The 7597-nt window shown below is 40.8% G+C and overlaps 1 long non-coding RNA gene across 1 annotated transcript in view; it reads right to left on the minus strand.

Annotated features, from left to right (window-relative positions):
• Positions 1-7597, minus strand: part of LOC138155667 (uncharacterized) — a 146797-nt gene extending 139200 nt beyond the window's left edge. Inside the window, exon 1 of the long non-coding RNA XR_011166928.1 lies at positions 7473-7597. This is a non-coding gene — a long non-coding RNA (uncharacterized lncRNA). The remainder of the gene's footprint in view (positions 1-7472) is intronic.

The raw sequence follows: 7597 nt of genomic DNA on the forward strand, positions 1-7597 counted from the left end.
TGTGTGTGTGTGTGTGTGTGTGTGTGTGTGTGTGTGTGTGTGTGTGTATGTGTACTCAGGTCCTCCCGACTCCAGGGCTGGCTATTTACTCACTTCGCCACCTAGCCACCCCAGTAATTAATCATTTTATTAATTATGGCTAGTAAATAATTAACAAAAGGATGGTCATTTGGCTTTCTCTCTTAAACAAAAAGACTTCTCATGAAGGTCTCTTGATGCTTATATACCTTTGGAAGAATGGCTGTTGCTGACAGACAGGAATCAACCCTGGTTGGTTAACAATGAGAGAATGAATATTATAATGAGAGGCGGACTATTCTAATGAGGGGACAGGACTTTGATTATGCTGCTTTTACTCCCGGACCATCCTCAGACTCGGGCAATCTAGAAAAAGTGAACTACCCCCCCCCCAAGCCTGTCAGAGTAGAACACAATGGGCCAGAATTAACCTAGGTTAGATTCTCTTGTAAGGTTTTCTCAGGTGGGGTAACAATTCTACTTAGATACGGTGGTCTAGGTGGGGTAAACTTTGGGGCAAGATCTGCATCCAAGGCCATCTTCAGTCATCCTGATCTATATCTTGCCACTGGACCCAGCTGGTTCTGGAGGAAAAAGTGAGGCTGGTGACTTTACACAGCCTTCCTCATTTAAATCCAATTCACTTATATGTTATGGCATTACCTCCCTAATCTCATGTTCTTCTTCTAGAATGAAGGTCAAACAACACCAAGTATAACCTACAGGGGTTTATTTCTAATGGAGAAATAGAAAAAAAAAATCCTAATCTCAATTAATAGTTGGTTATTAATATAAGAGAGAAATAACCATTTCTCTCAATTGATGTAACCTACACCCTGAATATCCTCTTATCTCTTCTTCTTTTGAAACCCTGCCTATCTCCTAAAGCCCAAGACAAATGACATTTCTTCCATTAAGACTTCTCTAATCCCCCAATAGATCAAAACATTCTAACCTCTCTAATACATGCACATACTACCCTGGCTTATAGTTATCTATGTTCATGCATTATCCGCCTACCATACATTAAGCTCCATGAGCTCAGGGAGAGAGTCTTCTTTAAATTTTGTACCTCCTCATTCATTTCCAGGCTGTCTTCCAGACCTCCTCTACCATGCCCCAGAAATCTCTTCATTTGTCCCGAAGGTTTGCTCCAGCCCAGGATTCTCTATTCCTGTAACCTCTCCCTCTGATTGGATGACTTCTCCCAGAACTTCAATTTAAGAAAGGGGCAGAGGACAGCCATTTCTTCATCCTTCTCCAGGATACCTTTGGACTCTCCTTTAATTCTCTCCCACCCCTTTCCAGTTTCCTTTTAAATAGTGTCCTCCCCCACTAGAATGTAAACTTCTTAAGGGCTGGGATTGTCTTTCTTTCCACTTACATTTGTATTCACAGTGCTTAGCACAGGGCCTGGTACAGAGTAAAGACCCAACAAATGTGTGTTGAGTTAACTTGACTATTATTGATTAGCAGAGCTGAAACTTGAGTTTAAGTTTCTGATTCCAAGACCAGCATAATTCCACAGTAAGGCAAGGGGCAATGAGAAGGTTATCGCAACAATTCTGGTGTGAAGTGTAGTTAGATGGCACCACAGGGCTTGCAGCTTTGGGTCTAAAGTCAGGAAGATTCATCTCCTTGAGTTCAAATACTGCCTCAGTCACTTATTATCTGTGTGACCTTGGGCAAGTCACTTAATCCTGTTTACCTCGGTTTCCTCATCTGTAAAAAGAACTGGAGGAAGAAATGGCAAGCTACCCCCTTATGTCTGTCAAGAAAACTCCAAATTAGATGGCCCAGACACAATTGAACAACTACACAATGAGGGGATAAAGTCTTAGATAAAAAAGGCATTTTACATATAGTCAATGAGGAAGGAACACAGAAGAGGTCTGTGAACCTCTGTAGGGCAACAACTACATGATAGTTACCACATGTATACAATGTAGAAACAAGCAATAGTCATCTCAGTCATACCCACATACATTAATTAGCACCATTAACCTTTTTTTTATATTAAAATGGACAAATAACTGAGAAAAGTGTTGAGCTAATGTTCTTATATTAGTACTATCATAGTATGGGGGTGGCTAGGTGGTACAGTGAATAGAGCACTGGCCCTGGAGTCAGGAGAACCTGAGTTCAAATCCAGCTTCAGACACTCAACACAGAAAATTAGCCATGTGACCTTGGGCAAGTCACTTAACCCCAATTGCCCAGCCTTCCCCCTCCAAAAAAAAAGCTAAATAAATATCATAGTATGATATAAGAGCAAGGTTGTTCTCCCTCCCCACCACTACCACAGTATTCCAGTCCTCAGTGACCCTTTCCTCCTCTGATTTCCTACAGCCCTCTTTTGACAGTCTTGCCACTTCCCTTATTATCTTCTGTGATTACCTAATCAGAGCCATTGCTAGGAATTCCATTGCCGAGGGCAAATTCAGCTGAGAACTAGTATAGAGGAGAGGAAGGAAACTGACTGCAATGTGGGAAGGAATAGGGACTGGGGAAGTATTGTGCTGGACTTCTAAAGATCTGAATCTGAGTCTAAATTCTGCTACTATACGACCATACTCACCTCATTAACCTCTCTACATGTCAGTTTCCTCATCTATAAAATTAAAGGATTAGACTAAGGTCTCTTCTAGCTATAACATTATATAATATATAATTAGTCTAATAATTAATATATGTTAATGAAATCAACTAAAAATGCATTTAAAGCCAAATTTTGACAATACTCTCAGGATCATGTCATTACTTTACATCTCCTTTATACTCCAATTCATCATCATAACATTGCTGGGGTGAGGGGGACGGGTGGAGAGGGGGGTAGTTCTTATTTAGAGCTCTGGTGATACCAGTTCTTTGCTCAAAAACTTTTAGTGGTTCTTATTGCCTTTCAGGTAAACTTCAATTCCTTTACCTTGACATTCAAGGCCCTCCACAATCAGGTATCAACCTAACTTCCCAACTTTAATCTCCCATTACTCTCCAATTGCTTAACACTCCAGCCATCTTGGTCCACCATCTCCTGAACATGGCAGGAACCCTTCTACCTCTTTACCTTTGCTCATATCATTCCCTCTATTCTCATTTCCAATCACTTGTCAGGTCCTGAATTTCTTACCTTCATAACATATCACCCTGGTGCAGGCCCTCATCACTTTACACTTGAACTATTCCAATTGCCTACTGGTGGGTCTGCCTACCACAAGCCTTTCCCCATTCCAATCCATCCTCCACTTACTTGTTAAATTGGTCTTCCCGAAGTGCAAGTCTGACCATGTAGCCCATCCCATTCAATAAACTCCAGTGGTCCTCTATTACCTCCAGGATCAGATCGAAAATCCACTCTTTGGCTTCATAACCTAGCCCCTTCCTACCTTTCCAGTCTTACACGTTACTCCTTTCCTCATATTCTGCCATCCAGTGACACTGGCCTCATTGCTGTTATTCACACACACGATTCTCTGTCTTTATACACCAGCCATTTTCAATGCTGTCCTCATGCTTTCCCTCCTTATCTCTACCACCTGCCCCTCCATGGCTTCCATCGAGTCTAAGCTAAAATCCCACCTTCTCCAAGAAGCTTTTCCCAAACCCCCTTAACATTCATGACTTCCCTCTATTGATTGTCCCCAATTTAACCTGTCTATATTTTGTTTGTACACAGATTTTTTCATGTTATTTTCACCACTAGACTATGAACTCCTTGAGATCAGGAACTGGTTTTTGTTGTTTTTGCTTTGTTTCGTTTGTTTGCCTTTCTTTGTAATAACTTCACTTTAGCTCAGTGCCTGGCTTAATAAATACTCATGGTCTATGCCTGGAATCTCTGCTCTCCCCTGTCTTTGCCTTTTTTCATCCTGACTTGTCTTTTAAGGTCCATCTCAAACACCAGCTGCCACTGACCTCCTCCCCACCATGACCCCTGGTCAATGACAACCTATTCTGTTCTCTTTCATACCTAGTATACTGTAGTCTACAATTCTGTAATACTCATCCTATAACACTATATGTTCTACTTGGGGGACAAGAATCACGAATCATATTTTTTAAAATTTATGTTTACAAGAATTTTTCTCTCTCCCAACGCCACCTGATTTTCAAATTAAGGAAAGTGAAGAGAAAACCTCATTCAATAAATAACTACAATATGCACTTAAAGTCTCTCTCATTCCTACATTACAGCCAATTAAGAGTAGAAGGAAAGGAGTAGAAAAGAAGAAGAAAGGCAAAGACAGAGAATGAAGTAGAAAAAGAGCAAACTTTTTTTTTCTATTAAAGGTCACTAATACAAAGAAAAGAATCATTTGAAGTCCCCATCAATTTGTCAAGGACCTATGTTATCAATGTGGGAACTCCCTATACTAACTAAAGCAGACTGTAACTCATATTAATGGGACCACTAGGTGTCACAGTGGATAGAGTGCTAGGTCTGGAGTTAGGAGGACTCATCTTCATGAGTTTAAGTGTGGCCACAGAGGGGCTCATCGAGTAAGAGCACCGGCTCCAGTGTCGTGTCGGGATGACCTGGATCAAATCCGGGCTCAGATACTCAGCACCACACCCAGAAATAACTGGCTGTGTAACCTTGAGCAAGTTACTTAACCCCGATTGCTTAAAAAAAAAAAATGTGGCCTCAGATACTTAGTAGCTTTGTGACCCTGGGCAAGTCACTTAACCTCATTTGTCTCAGTTTTCCAATCTGTAAAATGAGCTAGAGAAGGAAATGGCAAATCACTCCAGTATCTTTGCCAAGAAAACCCCAAATGGGGTCACCAAGAGTTGGACATGAACAACAATAACCCATATAATCTGCATTGGGATTTGATTCATTTTTACTAGCCCAAGTTTAGCATTTAATCCATCCTGCCAGAGTTTTCCTTTTTTTTTTTTTTATTGCATACCCCATTAGTTTAAAAAAAAAATACACCAAGACCTCCCTATACGTCTGGCATAGAGGTAAGCCAGGCACTGCCACGCTAAGGCTACAGCTAATAACATTCCCGAATGTCTGCCCCTTGGTTTGCCCTGGGTTCATTGCAGGGCATTCATGTCTGAGCCCAGCAAGGAAGTCAAAAAGTATACATATGAGTACAAACATGAATCAGGTATGGAAGAGGCAGTCTTATTCCCTGAGAGAAAAGCAAATGCTAAGCAGTAAAGAATCACAGAATGATTTACAATCAGCTGAGAGGCTAGTATTCAACCCTTGTTAGGACACAGGCAACAAGGCTACTCATAAACTATTCTATGTTTCACCTCAACTAAGCACGGCTCTACCAATACCAAGTGAGCTCTTTCTTGCTGGTGTATCTAGTTTTAAATAACCCTCACAGTCAGGAAGTTCTTCTTTATACTTAACCTAAATCCCCCTTGTTAGAGTTAAGACCCATTTCCTCAGTGGAGATTTGGAACAGCTGGTTTCCATTGTTTTCTAACTACCTTTTTTTAAAGAGTCTTTGGCTTAGAAGGGCCCTCCATAATCCACCTTCAAGCAGACTTTACCTAAATAGGTATCTACCTTTCTCATAAACTTCTAAAAAGGGATATTCTTCAATCTCCATCAAAAACAAAACAGACATCAAGGCCAACTCTCTGCAGTAAAAGCAAGGATTGGGGAGGGAAAAAGAATCCACTTTCACCTAAATCACTACTGGTTCTTAAAGAACTCACATTTATTTCCTCACAACAGTCCCAAGAAGTAAGTAGTCCAAGCCTTATGATCTCCATTTTATAGATGAATAACAAGATTAAAAAGTTTAGGGCAACTTTCCCAGCTTTGTGAAACTAGCATGAATGGAGGGATAGGAACCTGAGTGATTTGACTCCAAGACTTTTCTACTACATCTTAATTCAATCAACATTTATTAATCACCTGCTGGGTATGATTCATTTCAACTGAATAAAACCCTACTCATCTCAACTTTAGACCAGAATAACAATTAAAGTTCAAATTCAATTTCAGACACTTAACACTTACTAGCCATGTGACCTTGGGCAAGTCACTATACCCCAACTGCCCTGCCCTTCCCCTCCAAAAAAAAGCCCCGCCCCCAAAAAAGAATCACAATTAAAACCAATGGATAATGATGGGGCAGAATGTTTTTGATGGAGATTGAAGAATATCCCTTCTTAGAAGTTTATAACACATTTTAAGTGCAAATAAAACTTGCAAATTGCTTTCATAACAACAACCATCCTGTGAGGTTGGTAGTGCAAATATCAGAGCCCCCATTTTACAGATATTAACTGATATTTTCATGGTGCTTTCATGTTTAGTGTTTTTCAAACACAAAGACTAAAGGAAAAACAGCTTTAAAGGGGTTAATGATATTACTTTGATTAACAGACAGATAAGTAGAAAGAAGTGAGTATCCAAAAAAGAATCCACTAGACAGGGCTCCAACTGTCTAAATAGAATAATGCAACCACCTACATACACCATCAGACCAGGAGAGCATCAACATCTGAGTAGTCAGGGGGGGCTCTTAAAAAATGGCTACTCAGGGCAGCTAAGTGGCACAGTGAATAGAGTACTGGCCATGGAGTCAGGAGAACCTGAGTTCAAATCTAGCCTCAGGACACTTAACACACACACACAACATCTAGCCATGTGACCTTGGGCAAGTCACTTAACCCTAATTGCCCTATCTTCCCTCCTCCAATAAGCAAAAAAAAAAAAAAAAACCACACACAAAAAATATGGCTACTCAGAGTCCTATACAGGGAATCAAAAGGTCCTTCTCATGAGTAAGCCCCCAAAGTATACCAACCTCCAGTACATATAGTTTTCAACTAATAAGCTCAGTCAGAAAGCACCACAACCCTTTTGACTCAATGCCTAATTAGCTTAGTACCAAAGGTGTGAAAGCCTTCCTACAAGCAAACCTCCCTGTAAGCAAGCTTCCCCCTAAGCAAGCTCTTCCTTAGGCAAGTTCCTCCCCTAATGGGGACTCAGAATGTATTGTAGTTGTGAATGAAATACCTGTGTACCATTAGCCCTGGAAATATGGCTCCTGTACCAAGGGAAAAGGGGACACATGTGGTCACATAGGCCTATCAATGGATGGGGAAGATCTTCATATTCCATTAATATTGCAGCAGGTTAAATGACTTGCTGCTGACCACACACAGCACTGAGAGTTAGAATTCAAGCTAAGGTCTATCTTGATTTCAAATCCAGTGCTCTTTCTACCACACCATTCTACCTCCAGACAGTTGATCTATAAGGACAACAACCAATAGTCAGGCAGTCAGTCAACTGGCCGTTATTAAAGGGCTCACTTTGTACCATACACTGTGCTAAGTACTAGGAATGCAAAAAAAGGTAGACAGTCCCTGCTCTCAGTCAAACAAGGGAGACAGCATGCAAACACCTAGACACAAACAAAACGGACTCAGGATAAATTGGAGATAATCAATAGAAAGAAGGTACTAGCACTTACGGGAGGAGGGGATCAAGAAAAGTATCTTCTCTCCATGTGGTGGCAAAACAGAACAATTTCAAAACAATGGCAAAGAGAACCCAAGGTTTCTGATTGTCCCCACTACTACAGTGCTAACCCTATAG

This window comes from Petaurus breviceps, unplaced genomic scaffold (assembly GCF_028583685.1).
Source record: "Petaurus breviceps papuanus isolate PSGF00001 unplaced genomic scaffold, PetGlider_PUasm1.0 154, whole genome shotgun sequence".
Classification (NCBI taxonomy): Eukaryota; Metazoa; Chordata; class Mammalia; order Diprotodontia; family Petauridae; genus Petaurus; species Petaurus breviceps.